This window comes from Cherax quadricarinatus, chromosome 28 (assembly GCF_038502225.1).
Source record: "Cherax quadricarinatus isolate ZL_2023a chromosome 28, ASM3850222v1, whole genome shotgun sequence".
Lineage (NCBI taxonomy): Eukaryota > Metazoa > Arthropoda > Malacostraca > Decapoda > Parastacidae > Cherax > Cherax quadricarinatus.
In genome coordinates, this window is record NC_091319.1 from 18,666,363 (window position 1) to 18,685,022 (window position 18,660).

At 41.1% G+C, this 18,660-nt stretch overlaps 1 long non-coding RNA gene across 1 annotated transcript in view; it reads right to left on the reverse strand.

Moving 5' to 3' along the window:
* Positions 1-18,660, reverse strand: part of LOC138853327 (uncharacterized) — a 970,094-nt gene that overhangs the window by 263,864 nt on the left and 687,570 nt on the right. Inside the window, exon 6 of the long non-coding RNA XR_011392537.1 lies at positions 9,923-9,954. This is a non-coding gene — a long non-coding RNA (uncharacterized lncRNA). The remainder of the gene's footprint in view (positions 1-9,922; positions 9,955-18,660) is intronic.

Below are 18,660 nucleotides of genomic sequence, written 5' to 3' on the forward strand. Positions count from 1 at the left end.
CTTCAGCATGTTCTACTGACTTCTACTTCAGCATGTTCTACTGACTTCTACTTCAGCATGTTCTACTGACTTCTACTTCAGCATGTTCTACTGACTTCTGCTTCAGCATGATATCCTGACTTCTACTTCAGCATGTTCTACTGACTTCTACTTCAGCATGTTCTACTGACTTCTACTTCAGCATGTTCTACTGACTTCTACTTCAGCATGTTCTACTGACTTCTACTTCAGCATGTTCTACTGACTTCTACTTCAGCATGTTCTACTGACTTCTACTTCAGCATGTTCTACTGACTTCTGCTTCAGCATGATATCCTGACTTCTACTTCAGCATGTTCTACTGACTTCTACTTCAGCATGTTCTACTGACTTCTACTTCAGCATGTTCTACTGACTTCTACTTCAGCATGTTCTACTGACTTCTACTTCAGCATGTTCTACTGACTTCTACTTCAGCATGTTCTACTGACTTCTACTTCAGCATGTTCTACTGACTTCTACTTCAGCATGTTCTACTGACTTCTACTTCAGCATGTTCTACTGACTTCTACTTCAGCATGTTCTACTGACTTCTACTTCAGCATGTTCTACTGACTTCTACTTCAGCATGTTCTACTGACTTCTACTTCAGCATGTTCTACTGACTTCTACTTCAGCATGTTCTACTGACTTCTACTTCAGCATGTTCTACTGACTTCTACTTCAGCATGTTCTACTGACTTCTACTTCAGCATGTTCTACTGACTTCTACTTCAGCATGTTCTACTGACTTCTACTTCAGCATGATATCCTGACTTCTGCTTCAGCATGATATACTGACTTCTACTTCAGCATGTTCTACTGACTTCTACTTCAGCATGTTCTACTGACTTCTACTTCAGCATGTTCTACTGATTTCTACTTCAGCATGTTCTACTGACTTCTGCTTCAGCATGATATCCTGACTTCTGCTTCACCATGATATACTGACTTCTACTTCAGCATGTTCTACTGACTTCTACTTCAGCATGTTCTACTGACTTCTACTTCAGCATGTTCTACTGACTTCTACTTCAGCATGTTCTACTGATTTCTACTTCAGCATGTTCTACTGACTTCTGCTTCAGCATGATATCCTGACTTCTGCTTCAGCATGATATACTGACTTCAGATTCAGCATGATATCCTGACTTCTGCTTCAGCATGTTGTACTGACTTCTGCTTCAGCATGTTCTACTGACTTCTGCTTCAGCATGATATCCTGACTTCTGCTTCAGCATGATATACTGACTTCAGATTCAGCATGATATCCTGACTTCTGCTTCAGCATGTTCTACTGACTTCTGCTTCAGCATGTTCTATCACTTTCTTGTTGTAAGTAATGCTTTGAGCAATTCTTTCGTCTCTTGGTACACTGCCATCACAATCTGGCTGATCATGGTCTGTCTGTCCGTCTGTCTGTCTGTCTGTCTGTCTGTCTGTCTCTCTCTCTCTCTCTCTCTCTCTCTCTCTCTCTCTCTCTCTCTCTTTCCCTCTCTCACCATATATGACAGTCTGGTCCTCAGGTTAGCCTGTCATTTTAATTTTTGATATGCGTTACGCTGTCTGCATACCCGTCTACGCGACTGTCTGCCAGACTACCTGCCAAACTACCGTATTTCGCGGCTTATAAGACGCGAAACATTGGACTTCTTTTAGTGTCAATGGCTCGGCATCGGACGCAACTGGGAGAGCTACCGCCCACCCCACACCCCAAACTTACACCTCCCGTCACTGATTCAGTTTATAGGACGCAGGCTGGTTTTTGGAGTCATTTTATAAAAAAATGCGTCTAATAAGCCGCGAAATACGGTAGTTGACTGTCCGTATAACTATCTATCTGTTAGGCTACTTGGCAGTTTCCTAGACTATATGCCTGTCTGCCAGGCATGTAGTCTTGACTCTCTGTTAGGCTATTTGACTATCTGTCTGCTGTCCTGTCTCCCTGTTGACCTGCCTGCTGGCCTGCTGACCTGCCTGCCAGTTAACCTGTCTGCTGACCTGCCTGCCTGCTGACCTGCCTGCCTGCTGACCTGCCTGCCTATTGACCTGCCTGCCAGTTGACCTGTCTGCTGACATGCCTGCCTGCTGACCTGCCTGCCTGTTCAACTGTCTGCTGACATGCCTGCCTGTTGAACTGCCTGCCTGTTGACCTGCCTGCTGGCCTGCTGACCTGCCTGCCAGTTAATCTGTCTGCTGACCTGCCTGCCTGCTGACCTGCCTGCCAGTTAACCTGTCTGCTGACCTGCCTGCCTGCTGACCTGCCTGCCTATTGACCTGCCTGCCAGTTGACCTGTCTGCTGACATGCCTGCCTGCCTGTTCAACTGTCTGCTGACATGCCTGCCTGTTGAACTGTCTGCTGACCTGCCTGCCTGTTGACCTGTCTGCTAACCTGCCTACCTGCTGACCTTCCTGTCTGCTGCCTCACATTCTTTTCTCTTCAGCTGACTGCTTTCTTCCTCTTCCTGTCTGTCTCACCAGGAACTTTCTCTTTGTCTCAGAGACCACCAGTGATGCCACGTTTCTACTTCTCATCACCAGCGTTGCCACGTTTCTACCTTTTCTTATCATCAGTGTTGCCGTTTCTACTTCAACGCCAGCGTTGCCATGTTTCTACCTCCTCAACACCAGCATTGCCACGTTTTTACCTCAACACCAATGTTGCCATGTTTATACCTCGTCAACGCTATTGTTGCAACGTTTCTACCTCTTCAACACCAGTGTTGCCACGTTTCTACCTCTTCTCATCACCATTTCCGCCACGTTTCTACCTGAACACCAGTGTTACCCTGTTTATACCTCCTCACCACCAGTGTTGCCACGTTTCTACCTCTTCAACACCAGCGTTGCCACGTTTCTATCTCTTCGACACCACTGTTGCCATGTTTCATTACTATAATCAAGGGGGAAGCGCTAAACCCGTAGGATTATACAGCGCCTGTGAGGGGGGGGCATGAGAAAGGTATTCAGGCTTAATTCAGGGAACTGAAGCACAGATCCAATTCCCTAGATCAAGAGCCCCTCACCAGCGTCAAGGAGCCTCCCTTGAGGGGGTGCCAAGTTTCAACCTCCTCAGTATCAACTACTGAAACCCTAATAAATCCGCCATATTCACAAATAATGATGAATTATTAGGGGGATATAAGAGCGTCAAAGACAGGAAATTCAGAACACAACATAATCAGACCTGCACAACAAAATACAAAGTCACGAGGAAGTTTTAGCCAAATTCAACGAAAACAATGTCAAGTGGATAAAATAAACATTAATGAAACATGCTGGGACGATATATTGAATACCATATTGTTTCATACTATGGAACAATGCTCTTCTCCAGACTGAGGGACTGACCACCTCAAAACTTTAAGGGTGATGGACTGATTACATCGTCTTCAAGTATCTTCTGCTTCTATCAACTTTTCTGTACTTGACTGAAGAAGCCTACTGTGTAGGCGAAACGTTTCATAATAAAGATACCTAACTGTTGCATATGTGTCTTACCTAACAACCTGTCGGTATTTTATACCATTTTAATGTTCATTGAATACCATGGATATGAACCAGTGTCTCCAGAGATTTGAGAAAGGGAAGAGGAGAGGAAGCTAAAATAATTTTTTTTTTATCCTTTTACCAAATTCAATTAAACTTTTACTGTGATTTAAGCAGCATTTGACTATTGGTCACTCTGTTTTTGGAGGCTTTTTGTCAGACAGATAGATAGGAAAATAAATAAATAATGCCCTATTGTATAGAGCCTTCAACTCTCCACACTTTACAGAATTATTAAGATGTACATTGTTCTAGTTGACATGAGTTGAAAGATAAAAGTCTAAATAATTATGTAACAATAAAACTTTATGCAAAATGTCAGTAGATTTCACAAAAAAAATTTTTGAAGTTTGTGTTTATTTTTATTTGGGGGGAGAATCAATAAAAACCTTGATAATAGACTCAAATTTCAAACACATATACAACAAATTTCCAAGAAAATCTCCAAGACCGTAGGCATACTATCGAAGATACGGTACTATGTTCCACAATGAGCCCTCATGGCCCTATATCACTCACTTATTTACCCCTATCTCACCTATGGAATTTGTGCATGGGGCTCAACAACAATAAACCATCTCAGACCACTAATTACCCAACAAAAAGCTGCAGTCAGAATGATAACAAATTCCCACTACAGACAGCACACTCCACCAATATTCAAAACTCTAAACCTACTCACAATACAAAACATCCATACTTATTACTGCACCTACTACATACATAGAACACTTAACTCTGACATAAACCCTCCCCTCAAACATCTCCTTACCAACCTCAACAAACACATGACCATAACACAAGGCACAGATCACTCTTTGATGTTCCTCGTGTCCATCGCACGCTATGCAAAAACTTAATGCACATAAAAGGCCCTAAAATCTGGAATTCATTACCTCTGAATATAAAAGAAACGCTACCTGTTTATAAATTCAAGTCTCTTCTCAAAAATCACTTACTCACCCACAACTAAATAAATACTGAAAAATTGTATCTCATAAATTGTATCTCATTATTGTATCTCATAAATGTCAACCTGTGACCCAATCAAACTTTGTTACTATTTAACTTCATTACCTAACATAATACTCCATTCTACTGATGACACAGCAACACAGTAAATGATCATATAACCTGTCTTTGTAATACTCTCCTGTACTAAATTGTTATCTGTTTTACAATAATTTTTGTACCACAGAATATATCATTGCTTAGTTAATCTTAAGTTAATTTTAAGCCTGCCCGTAATGCTCTGCATACAAGGGGCTTTGGCATGCTGCATTTAACTGTATTCTTTTGTACTTCTCTGTGTCATGTTCAAATTAATAAATAAAATAAATAAATAAATAAACAGTAAGGAATATCGCAATTCTGTAATGTCATTCTGTAGAACCATCATTCCTCAATAACGTGTACAAAAATCATGACAATCCGTCCAAAAGTTCTCGAAAAATGTGGCTACAAACGTCAATAACTTACTCCTGAGTTTTTTATTTACGTTCTGTGTACAACTCCACGGTCACCGCGCGGCAAGTATCAACATCCTCCCTCAGGACAGCAGCCCGGAGGTGACTGAGATACTTCTCTTTTGTGCACTGGTAAGTACCTCACACAGAAGGTGCCAAGTAGTGTATTTGGAAAGAAACCATCATAAAAATCACAATTTTTGGGGTAAAAAATAAAAAACGTGAAATGGCATCATGTCCCCTTGATGACACCAGGAACAAAAAAAAAATTACATTTTTTGAAAAAGATCCTTAGAAATCTGATAGAAACAAGCTGATTGCATCAAAATGTTACCAGAATTATGCACTATTTCTCGATAAGAAAAAATTTTCCCCAGGAAATCTCCCCCCCCCCTTGACTCTTTGGCACTAGAAGTGTCCACAAATGACATACCGCTAAGGAAAAGGAGAAGATGCAAGATAGTAAGGAACGCTCCCTCTAGAGGTGAAGACAAAGAATCACAGAACTGAGGTGTGGAAGAAAACACTGGCTTGAGAAACAGAAAATACTGAAAGTAACTTCGGTGAATCATACAGGACCCAAGAGAGATAGAGGGAGCTAAAATTAAAAAAATGAAAGAAAGACAAAATAGTTCTTCTAATATGCCAAATCCAAGGCAATAGCCACATCCAGTATAAGGTCCTTGCTCGAACAAGATAAAACTTATATTGTTGATGGGAAAAAGTGAGTGAGATACTGAAGTCTCAATATGACACTGTTCAGTGAACAGTTAATCAGACTGAAGGTCGACGGTCCGAAAAAATATCATGAAACTTAAAACCTCGTCAACATCTCCAAAATTTCAGACATAACCCTAACCCCATTCGGCTTCGAAACAACCGCACATAGCATGCCTATGCGCTCTGATCTAGGCCCACACTCGTGGAACCCCATGTTCATTAACAACTACAAGAAATTTCCAAGATTGCTGAGCAGATGTGCAGAGCATCTATCAGCAATGCTTAGTGCAGTGTCAGTAGCCTTGTCTGTGGAAAGAAGCAAATGCAATCCTTGTTCACAAAAAGAAGAGCAGAACGGAAATCAGCAACTACAGATCAGTATCGCTTCTGTCAATCACTGAAAATATTCTTAAGACAATAATCTCATGGCAGATGACAGCGTTTTACGACTACCGCTCGCTTCTTTGTGACCGTCAATGTGGCTTCAGAAAAGGTCACTCTGCTGCTGATCTACTGCTAAACCTCTCCACTATGTGACATAAGTCACATGATTCCAAAGTCAGCTGTGTAGTGGCACTGGACATTGCTGGGGTTTTCCGAAGAGTACAGAACCAGAGACTCTTGGCAAAACTGTAAGCAATAGGAATTGCTGACTCTGTACTCTGTCTCTTTAGTGATTACCTTCAAGGTAGATCTCTAAGAGAAGGCCTTAATGGGACAGAGTCAACAAAGCCTCTACTGGTGCCAGTGTTCCACAAGGAAGTGTTCTTGAGCCATTGTTATTTAATGTTTACTTTAATGGCCTTAACTCATCCCAGAATCATATGCATATGCTCACGACTGTATTCTGACAGTTATTTATCCAAGGGAGGAAATGCAACCGCTCTCGGTTACATCAATCACCAACTCACAGCTGTATCAGCCTGGGGAAAAACAATGGCAAGCTACATTTGCTTCTGAGAAAACACAAATGATGGTGATCTCTAGCTACCATGATAATAATACTGGAGCAGTGATTAGAATGGATGGGAGAATGTTGATACCCAGGAATGAGGTTGATATCCTTGGGGTGAAATGTGACCCTAAACCGACTATGAAGAACCACGTAATAAATCTCGCAAAGCAACCAGAAAACGTGCTGCACCCATGTATCTCAACATCTGCTCGACAACAGAAGCTGTAAGATTCTGTACAAGGCATAAATGCACTCGACTTTCTTGGATTGCTTGCCCCCCTCTCTCTCTCTCATTTACTTCTTGACAAAACAGAACAGAGCAAGACGATTCCTATCTCGTGTGGAACCGGCCTGGACAGATCTGTCATTTCAACAGAACTTTCAACACTGGAGGAATGTGGGTGCCTTACTGTTATGTACAAAGCCAATGCTGTTATCATACATGGTTCCACTTTGTGGTCAGTGAGAAGAGAACTTCTACACAACAAGACGGGCAGCGAACAGCAACTACACTCTGGTTGTACCCTTCTTAAGAGCATCACATCATCTGAGATCATCCATTCCTAGAATGGCCCGAGTCTGGAACATGTTCGCACCGCATGATGACATCGATGAAATAAAGTCAGTTGGCCAAATAAAATCGCTGGCCCATAGATGATTCCAACTTCATTCTATTCCCTATTTGTATGTCCCATAACAATAAAAAGATATTAACTCTGAGTTTGTAAATAAAGGTAGGAACTCATAGCCTAACCCTGTAAAACTACTGTGTAAAGTAAGAGACAGCGTAAGAGAGAGAGAGAGAGAGAGAGAGAGAGAGAGAGAGAGAGAGAGAGAGAGAGAGAGAGAGAGAGAGAGAGAGAGAACAATAATACAAGGCACAACATCGAAGATCATCCACCAACTCTCTAACCATCAGCATCCACATACAAGGACCTGCTACCACCGGGATCAATGAAAATAAAAAAAACTGCTTCCCATTACATCTTCTCCCTTGTTTACACTTCTCTACCCTCACCAGCCTGGCCCTGGGCCGGTCTCCACGAGTAGCAAAACTTTCGAAACTCATAAGAACATAAGAAAGGAGGAACACTGCAGTAGGCCTGTTGGTCCATACTTGGCAGGTCCTTTACAATACCAACCCACTAACAGAACATTTGCCCAACCCACTTTCAGTGCTACCCTAACAATAAGCTCTGACAAATCTATTTACTCACGTGCAAGTCCTACTCAAATCCAACTCCTCTCATTCATGCATTTGTTCAACCTAAACTTGAAACTACCCAAAGTTCTAGCTTCAATAACCCTACTAGGCAGACTGTTCCACTCATCAACTACCCTATTTCCAAACAAATACTTTCCTGTATGAAAGTTAAGACACTTGTGCAACATTTGGTTATCTTTATTGTAGACGTTTTAGAGCACCACGGTGCTCTAAACACCACCTCCAAGGCTGAGGGACTGATTACCTCATCTTTTGTACATAGTTCTTCTGATTTCTTATTATGTCCAAAAATCTGTATTGATAAAGCCACTGGATGGCGAAACGTCTACAATAAAGATAACCAGATGTTGCACAAGTGTCTTAACTTTCATCTTGTCGGTATTGTATACCTGTCTTGCACAACTTTCCTGTATGTTAAATTAGACACATGTGCAACTCTTGGGTATCTTTATTGAGGAAACGTTTCGCCACACAGTGGCTTCATCAGTCCATACAAAGGATAAACTTGAAGAACAGGAGGAGAATGAGGTAATCAGTCCCTCAACCTTGAGTCGATGTGGTCAGTCCATCAATCTTGAATAGAATACGGCATATGAGCGGAGAAGGAGCTTATAAACCGAATGGCAGGAGAGGTGCAGCAGTCGTAGGTGGTGTCACACTTGTCCAATGTGGAAGTAGGTCGGGCCCAAGGGTTAGGCAAGCGAAGAATTCCCAAGTATTAAGATCCCAAGAAGTTGCAGTGTCTGACAGGATTGTAGATGAACCATTCATCCACTTTCCTGTATCCTTTCTAAATCTAAACTTATCTAATTTGAATCTATTATTTTGGCTGCAAGGGTTTGATGGGTACCCTTGCAGTTGGGGCATGTTGGAGTGGCACTGGTAATGGTGCAGGTTTTGAAGACATGACCCTCTTTTCCACAAGTAGAACAGAAACTCTTGTGATGAACGGTTCTGAAAACTCGACAAGTTGAAGACTGAGACACTTCCACCTTTCTGCTTTGTATTGGACTGATGAAGCCACTGTGTGGCGAAACGTTTCCACAATAAAGATTCCAATACGTTGCATAAGTGTCTCAATCTTCAGAAATTCTTGTCTTTAATGGGACAGTCCTAGGTAGTGATGATAGGAGTAGCAATTCCAGCATATCAAAGGTGACCTTTTATGTTACCCAAGATAGACTACACCTCCACTGTGTGGGCTAAACGTTGTCAATAAAGGATCGCATTATACTGCATTTGTGTTTCTGTTTTCCCATCCTCCTCTAACCCGGCCTTCATCATGACAGGTGACGGCGTAACATGTGTCATCAATTCATCCTGGTCATCAACGTTAATACAATAATTTGACAAAGAACATCAATTATGTGAGACAAAATATTATTTGAAGATAAGTCTGTATGCCCGTCTGTATCTCTGGACACATACATACCCGTCTGTATCCCTGGACACATACATACCCGTCTGTATCCCTGGACACATACATACCCGTCTGTATCCCTGGACACATGCATACCCGCCTGTATCTCTGGACACATACATACCCACCTGTATCTCTGGAAACATGTATCGCCTCTTGTACACATGTAACGTACACGAGGAAAATAAAGGTGAAAGATGTTACAAAGGTGATAAGGGACTGAACATGAATCTGAGCAACAAACTAACATGCAGGTCATACCGTACAGTGTGATATTTATATATATATATATTTTTGTTTGTCTGGGAGACCAGTATAAGCCAGCGTAAGCCCTCGGTTATATCACCAAAACTTCAGCGGAGCGAGTCATCCCAGGACGAGACCCGCATCACCGCCAGTGAAGGAGTCTTGACCACTTCTCCCGACACCTCTGCCTATCACGTTGTAGATACATAATGCTCTTACGAAGTACACCGAAAGAAGGCGAGAGCTGATACACAGATTTTAAAATGGAATTACCATATCATATTAAATGTTATAATTGAAATGTTAAGCACAGTGTACTTACCGGTGTTGCTGGACTCTGGTGGTTCCCCACACCTGTCAAGGAAAAGTTGTTGGTAACTAATGTGCAATAATAAGCCTGTCTCTGTCTCTGTCTCTCTCTCTGTCTCTGTCTCTCTCTCTCTCTCTCTCTCTCTCATTGTTCCCATCAACGGTATTAAAGGTACTCTCTATACAAAATATGAACCACATGTTTCTACGTAAAGAGAAAAGCGATGTACCCTCATCTTAACTCTCACTACAACAGGGTTCACTAAACTCTTCAACTCTCACTACATCTTCAAGTTTCACATCGTTCATTGACTTCCAAACATTTGTTATATAAAAATAACTTAATAAATAGTACTTTAACTAATAGTACTACGTATAATAATAATAATAATAATAATAATAATAATAATAATAATAATAATAATAATAATTTAAAAAAATAGGTAATATTTAAATTACAAAAAATGCAAGATTTAATATACCATATTTTAGTGAAACTAATCATATAGTTAATGGGAAGGATGCAGCTGATGATTGTCACCGAGGTCACTGATATTTGGTTGGTGACTGGTGAGTTTTAGTTGAAAGTCACCACGCTATTCCAGGATCATCTGTTCCTCTAATTAGTCAGAACTGCATCTGCATGGCTATAACCAGCTTCAGCTATGTACGAACTTGGAAAAGCAAGTAAAAATGGCTCAACCACTGCACAAAGCCGAGGATATTTAACAACAGGTGAGGAAGAACACTCAGTGCAGGATGAAGAATTGAGACACTTATGCAACACATGGGAATCTTTGAACATCAAAATGGTATACAATACCGACAGGTTGGTAGGTAAGACACATAGGCAACAGTTAGGCAACTTTATTCCGAAACGTTTCGCCTACACAGTAGGTTTCTTCAGTCGAATACAAAAAGTAGACAGGAACAGTAGAGATGTGAAGACGATGTAATCAGTCCTTCACCCTTGAAGTCGTAGAATTTGAGGTTGTCAGTCCCTCAGCCTGGAATCTCAGCTGGGAATCTTTATTGAAGAAACGTTTCACCACACAGTGGCTTCATCAGTCCAATACAAAGTAGAAATGGGTAAGGAGAGGAGAAGTTTGAGGTAATCAGTCCCTCAACCTGGAATCGATGTGTTCAGTCCATCACTCTTGTAGGAAATGCAGCATAGGAACGAACGAAAGTTCAGGTAAGATCCCAAATGGGATGAGCGGGGAAGACGGGACAGACGAAGAATAGTGCTGGAGAGGAGTGTTCTTAGTCGTAGAAATAGAGCCAGGGCTTAACCCAGCAGCGAAGGCGATCGTGGGACAGATATTGAGAAGAGAAATTCAGGCTCTTCTGTTGGGACTCGGTGGGGTGAGCGGGAAGGGACATGCGACGTTTAGCGCTAGATAGGAGTGTAGAACTGAACCATGTCTTAACCCAAAAGCTAAGGCGAACGGGGGTCAGAGAATGGTACCTGTCATAGAAGGTACCTGTCAGCGAATCCAAGGTTATTTGTAAATAGGGTTAGGAGCTGGATCATGCAAGGAATAGAAAGGGTTGTGTTGGTTTGTGGGTCTGCGAATGTCTTCGTCAAGGAGAGAGGACCAGTAGTCTGTCGTGTCTCAAGTTTGTCTATCTGTCTGTCACTGAGCGTCTTCCAGTACAGATTTAGCGCAGGGATGTCTAATTGGGCATGGAGAGACTCGCTTGTGGCGAAGTCCTCCCATCTGACATCAAGCACCCAGCGCAGCGCCTTGTTCTGGACACGCTGCAGTTTAAGTAAGTTTGTTTTTGCTGCAAGATAGAGGGCTAAAGGAGAGTAAGTTATCAGAGGACGTATTAGGGATTTGTAGAGGTGTAGTTTGGTGCGTTGAGAGGCATGTTTCAGCTTGTAGAGGCCCGCAAGGGCCTTACTAGCTATTGCATGCCTTGAGTGAATGTGTCCGCGTAAACGAAGAAGGTAGTCAAGATTAACGCCAAGGACAGTGACAGATTGTGCGATGGGGATGTATGTGCGGGTGTCAGCTGTTCTGAGCTCGACAGGTAATGGAGGATCACGTTTCCTGTAGTTAAATTACGTAATGCTGGAATTAGCTGCAATGGTTTTGATCCTCCATTTTTGTTCCCAGATGGCTATCCTGTCGACCTCATTTTGTGTTTTGTGCGTGAGTGTATCTATATTGGCATGAGTGATAAGTTGTGTAATGTCGTCTGCATAGGCTAGTGTGATGGAGTTGTGGTATACAGGTGTTGGAATGTCGTTAGTGTATAAAATGTAGAGGGTAGGGGAGAGGACAGATCCCTGGGGTACTCCGGCATTTAGTGTGAAGTAGTCAGAGTAACAGCCTTGGAATTTTATTCTCATGGTACGGCCGTCTAGGAAGTTGCAGAGGAGTTTACGAGTAGTGAGAGGCAGGTTAAAGTTAGTGCAGAGTTTGTACTTGAGCCCTTCGTGCCAGACAGTGTCAAAAGCTTTTTCAACGTCTTTTGCAACCAGAGCTGTCCTGTTTCTTTGTTTTGTGTTTATGTGGATGTAGTTGAGAATGATGTTAATGGCATCTTGTGTGGATCTGTGAGTTCTGAAGCCAAACTGGCCATCAGAAAGTAGAGAATTGTGTTCCAGGTATCTGCGAAGGCGATGGTTGATGAGTTTTTCAAAGTTTCGAGGAGGCTGATAGGGCGATAGTTTCTAGGGTCAGTGTGGTCTTTTTTGGGTTTAGGAAGGAGGATAGCAGTAGCAGCTTTAAAGAGGGAAGGGAAGTATCCAAAGGCAATGGAGGCATTGAGGAGGTTTGTGTAGGCAGTAATGATAGTCAGGAAGGTGTTTCAGGATAATATGGTTTAGGCCAGAGGCACCAGGAGCCTTGGGAGGAAAGTGTCTGAGGAGAGTTTTAACGTCTGTGTTGGTGAAAGGAGTGTCAATTTCTTGGGAGGAGGTAAGAGAGTCCAGATGGATGTGGCTGTCTGGTGTTGTTTCATGTGTGTGTAGTGTTCCAGTGTTCTATGTTCTAAATGTGTTGAATAGCGTTAGGGTGAGGTGGGTGAGGGTGGAAGATGTTCTCCCAGATGTGTTTGAAGATGTTAGTAGCAGTCTGCGGGTCTGAGATGTGTGTACTGTTGTGGGTAATGTGTTTGAATTTGTTGGTGGGAGTGGTGCCTCTGATTTTTTTGATAAAGTTCCAGAAGGCTTTGGTGTTTTTGATACGATGTTTGTCCGCTTGTAGTATGAGCTGTGACCAGTGATTGTTGTGGTCTTGGTCTAGACTGTGTAGAATGTTGTTTCTGAGGTAATCAGTCCCTCAACCAGTATTGGACTGATGAAGCCACTGTGTGGCGAAACGTTTCTTCAATAAAGATTCCCATGTGTTGCATAAGTGTCTCAATTCTTCAACTTGTCGGTTTTCAAAACCATTCATCACATCTGTCAGACACTGCAACATCATGGGATCTTGGTACAAAGACTTCAACGCTTGCCCAACCTTTGGATGACGACCTATTTACATTAGTGGCAGGTCCCACTGTGATCCCACCTCCTACTTCACCTCATCTGACTGCAGTATATAAGCCACCTCTCTGGCCCTATGCTGAATTTCCTACAAGAGTGATGGACTGAACACATCGATTCCAGGTTGAGGGACTGATTACCTCAAACTTCTCCTCTCCTTACCCATTTCTACTTTGTATTGGACTGATGAAGCCACTGTGTGGCGAAACGTTTCCTCAATAAAGATACCCAAGTGTTGCACATGTGTCTAATTTATCAAGGTCACAGATACACAACGCAAAGCACGTCCCCAGACATTTACTGACCCTCTTTTGACCTCCGGCCATTTATCAATCCCAGCGACCCCAAGGGGTCGACATTGACACTTTGGGGAACTCTGCACTAAATAAACAAAGAAAAAAGATATAACGGCAGAGAACTTTAAAGATCCTGCCAAGCACGCCATGTACGATATACCAATAAATGTCTGACATCCTGGTAAATGTTTGGCATCCTGGTAAATGTTTGGCATCCTGGTAAATGTCTGGCATCATGGTAAATGTCTGACATTCTGGTAAATGTCCGGCATCCTGATAAATGTCTGGCATCCTGGTAAATGTCTGACATCATGGTAAATGTCTGACATTTTGGTAAATGTCTGGCATCCTGGTAAATGTCTGACATCATGGTAAATGTCTGGCATCCTGGTAAATGTCTGGCATCCTGGTAAATGTCTAGCATCCTGGTAAATGTCTGACATCATGGTAAATGTCTGGCATCATGGTAAATGTCTGTCATCCTGGTAAATGTCTGGCATCCTGGTAAATGTCTAGCATCCTGGTAAATGTCTGACATCATGGTAAATGTCTGGCATCCTGGTAAATGTCTGGCATCCTGGTAAATGTCTAGCATCCTGGTAAATGTCTGACATCATGGTAAATGTCTGACATCATGGTAAATGTCTGGGTTGAAACCTCACTCGTTCCCTGGTCCTGGTTCGTTTGCAATCGTGTTAAGACTTCCGAGGATGATGATAACTCTTAGCTTGTGAACTAAGGTAACAGTTCATAGCTTGTGAGATAAATATATTTGAACTAAGACATGATCCTTTTGTCACTATTAACTAGAGGCTAATTTAACAAAATCAAGACTAGCTGTTAACCCAGTTAACAGCTATCATCATCAGCACCCCTTCACTCTAGCATGGTGAGACAATAACAGTGATTTATCTAAGTATGAGATGTCAAGCTGGGGTCCACCACTGTCAAGCTGGGGTCCACCACTGTCAAGCTGGGGTCCACCACTGTCAAGCTGGGGTCCACCACTGTCAAGCCGGGGTCCACCACGGTCAAGCTGGGGTCCACCAAATATCTTCTAAAATTTTCTCTAATACATATAAAGATATATTTTTTTCATTTATGTTAATGTAAAAATTAATAATTTTGTACCAAAGGAACCTTAGAAAACTTACCTAACCTTATTATAACAAGAACAATTTAAAGGACCTGCCTAGTATGGGCCAACAGGCCTGCTGCAGTGATCCTCCTTTCTCATGTTATGTTCTTAATAATTTAATAATAAACAAACACAATGATTCTCTTTTGAATATTTGGCCATTTGAATATTTGGCCATTTGAATATTTGGCCATTTGAATATTTGGCCATTTGAATATTCCACTTCCCCCGCCACCCGATCTTTTCAAACTACTTCAAATTCAGAAAATTATTTCTTTCCATAATATAAAATGTACAGTTTACATGTAGTAAAATATTAAAGAAAAAGAAAACTACTAACATCCATGAACATTTCTGACAGACTCAGATTTAGTATTAATATTTCATTAGTGTTTTAACTCGTATATTTGTTTAGTGTTTATATTTCATTCTTGTTATAAAATGTAACATAATTTACTAAAGTAACTTCTGAAATAACACAGAAGCTTGTGTATATATCGTTCACAAACACATAACATATATAAAGAAGAATCAATATATGAAGAATCAAAGTGAAGTGAACACATATTGATGAACTGAGAGAACCCACATGTTTGACAGACACAGTGCTGAAAGAGACCGTATATTTCCATCATCGCCTGAGTGCTGCAGTGCTGAACATCACACGGAGATCCAAATGTGCACTCGTTTTTACTCTGCATTTATCTCTCCAAGTGGGTTTCTTCAGTTTGCTGACTTATTGGGTTTAAAGCTTATCGAGTACACCAGGGTCATTAATACAGCACATCGCCTGTACTCTCCCAATCAAATATACTTTATTCCCTAAAATAAAGATTAAACTCCCAGCATATATACGCTGAGAGATACACACCCCTTCGGTGTATATACACTGTGTGCATAGACTACAGCAATGTGTTGGGTTAATTAGCTAAGCTCTCACCATCTTCCTCTGGAAGTGTGGAGTTAAGGAAACAGTCCAGTTTTTAGCTAGTATACCTTCATTAAATCTTTGCCCCAACTGAATCAATCGACTGTTTACAGCGTTGACCCCGAAACCCTCTCCAGGTATACTCCAGGTATACTCCAGGTATACCCTGGATTCTTTGGCATTAAGACTTTGTGCACTTAACACTCTTGTTTGTATGAATTCTCTAAGTTGCTGAACATTTAAATTATCTGGGAATACTTCTGATATACCTGTTACTTGTTTCGAGAATTTTCCTACTCTCACATCCCGGCCATAGAGCAGCCTGGTCAGCCAGGCTGTTGTTGTTAGCGACCCGCTGGCCCACATATCCATCACAGTTTGGTTGATCTGGCACTTGGTAGAGAAAGTGATCCACTTTTCCCTTAAAAACGTGTACACTTGTTTCGGCAATATTTCTAACGTCTGCTGGTATCAGGCTGAAAGGTCCTAGAGTATGGATGTTACCACAGTGTTCACTTGAAAGTAAAGACACATGTGCAACATCTGGAAATCTTTAATGTAGACGTTTCGCCATCCAGTGGCTTTATCAATACAAATTCTAGGACATAATTGGAAGACTGTAGAAATATATACAAAAGATGAGGTAATCAGTCCCTCAGCCTTGGAGTTAGTGTTCACAACATCGTGGTGGAGGAGAATCTGGAGCAAAGGCAAGAAGACTGGCGGTTATATAGGCGTCAGTGGATAAGGACATGCAGCAGACGAGGGCATAGTCACTGGTAGGCGGGATTCCCCAGTGGAAGTAGGTCCTTCCCAAAGAGATGGGTTAGTTGTAGCAGCCGTGAAGGTCTTGTAGATGTCCTCTGAACCAAGATTCCATGATGTTGCAGTGTCTGACAAGTTGTGCAAGAAAGGTATAAAATACCGACACAGTGTTCACTTATTGTGTTCACGGCTTTTTACCACGGTCTATTTTACACTTCCACCCATCTCTCTCATTACGGTACTTGGAAGACTGGGGGCTACGCCTTAAGTATCTTCCAAATATATGTCATCAGATATCTCTTGCTGGAGACAAAGACAAACTGACAACAGTTGATTATAAAGACACCAACATTAGCTTTTTCATGTACATCTGAAAAAACTCAGTGATGAGCGACACATTGTACAAGTAAAAGTCTACAGTGTAGTCGTATCTTGATTGTCGTACCGAATACGTGAAATTGGTCAATTAGCAAAAACTCATTTAAAATTAAGTCTCTTCTAAAATTTTCTCTAATACATATAAAGATATATTTTTTTCATTTATGTTAATGTAAAAATTAATAATTTTGTACCAAATGAACCTTAGAAAACTTACCTAACTTTATTATAACAAGAACAATTTAAAGGACCTGCCTAGTATGGGCCAACAGGCCTGCTGCAGTGATCCTCCTTTCTTATATTATGTTCTTAATAATTTAATAATAAACAAACACAATGAAATATATTTTTTTCGTTAGGTTCGGAATGATTTTTTGCGAAATTATTCCATACACAAATTTTTGCTTGCCTTATTCGGCATGAAGAACGTTGCTATTAAGCCAAAATAGCAAGTTTTACTTATTCGGCACGATATATATATATATATATATATATATATATATATATATATATATATATGAAAATATGGAGAACTTGCCCATCATTATATGTTTGTTCCCATAGGCTCAGAGACCCTTGGCTCATGGGGAAAGAGTGCATCTAAATTCCTTAAGGAGCTGGGAAAAAGACTCATCAGGGTAACTAGGGATCCCAGGGCAGCTAGTTTTCTGTTCCAGCGGCTCAGTGTGGCTGTTCAAAGGGGTAATGTCTGCTGTATTTTGGGAACACGCCCCAGCTCTGAGGAGCTGGATGAGATTTTCGTGATACACACGTAACAACATGTACCTTATATGCCACCTTTATATCAACAATGTATCTCTTAAATCTTCTGTACCATATACTCCATACTAAAAGATGGGGTGGTAGGGGAAGTGGAATATTCAAACGGCTTCAGGAAGAAATCCAAATATTCTTCCTTGAAGCCTTTTTATCCACTTCTCCGAGGCTATGGGTCCCACAATTTACACCAGAGGTGGACCCCATCCTATAATTATAAATATATAAATATATATATATATATATATATATATATATATATATATATATATATATATATATATATATATATATATATATATATATATTCGCTAGAGTGAGTACATTCTCAATATTTTCAGGCGTTTCCAATAGTTTAGATGGTTTATGCAGGCAGTAAACAAGCTGTGTACCTATTCCAGCTTTGGTATCTCTCCCGCCTTGAACGGAGCCACCAACAGTGAATGATCTTATAAACGAGAGAGTACAAGTGACTTCAACAGTGTCATACTAATAGTTTTATTTCTCCTGTTTTGAAAGCTGTCTGTTATCCACCTTGTCATTTTTCTGACCATCGCATCATAGGTCATCCAACATTATTGTAATCACGTCTTCTACATATTCCATTTCTTCTGTATGATGGTCCTCCTGTATTTTTATCCAGAGTTTCTAAGTTCTTCATTCTTTCCATGTCTGAGCAGTGGAAATTCATTACCAATGTTATTTTCTGTTTCCCACTGTAAGACTTCATTGATATCTGCTTGCAAATTTTCCCTGCCTTCTACCGAGGAGACTTTCATGATTTTAGTATCTTCCGCAAATGATAATACCGAGCTGTGGCTGTTGTTTCATCTGTTTCTGTTACAAAGATGAGAAACAGCAAAGGCGCCAGGACTGTGAATGGGGGTACTGGACTATTTACTTTACTAAGGCTAGATTTTGTTTACTACTACTCTTCGTGCTCTCTTCGTTAGAAAACTGGATGTACTAA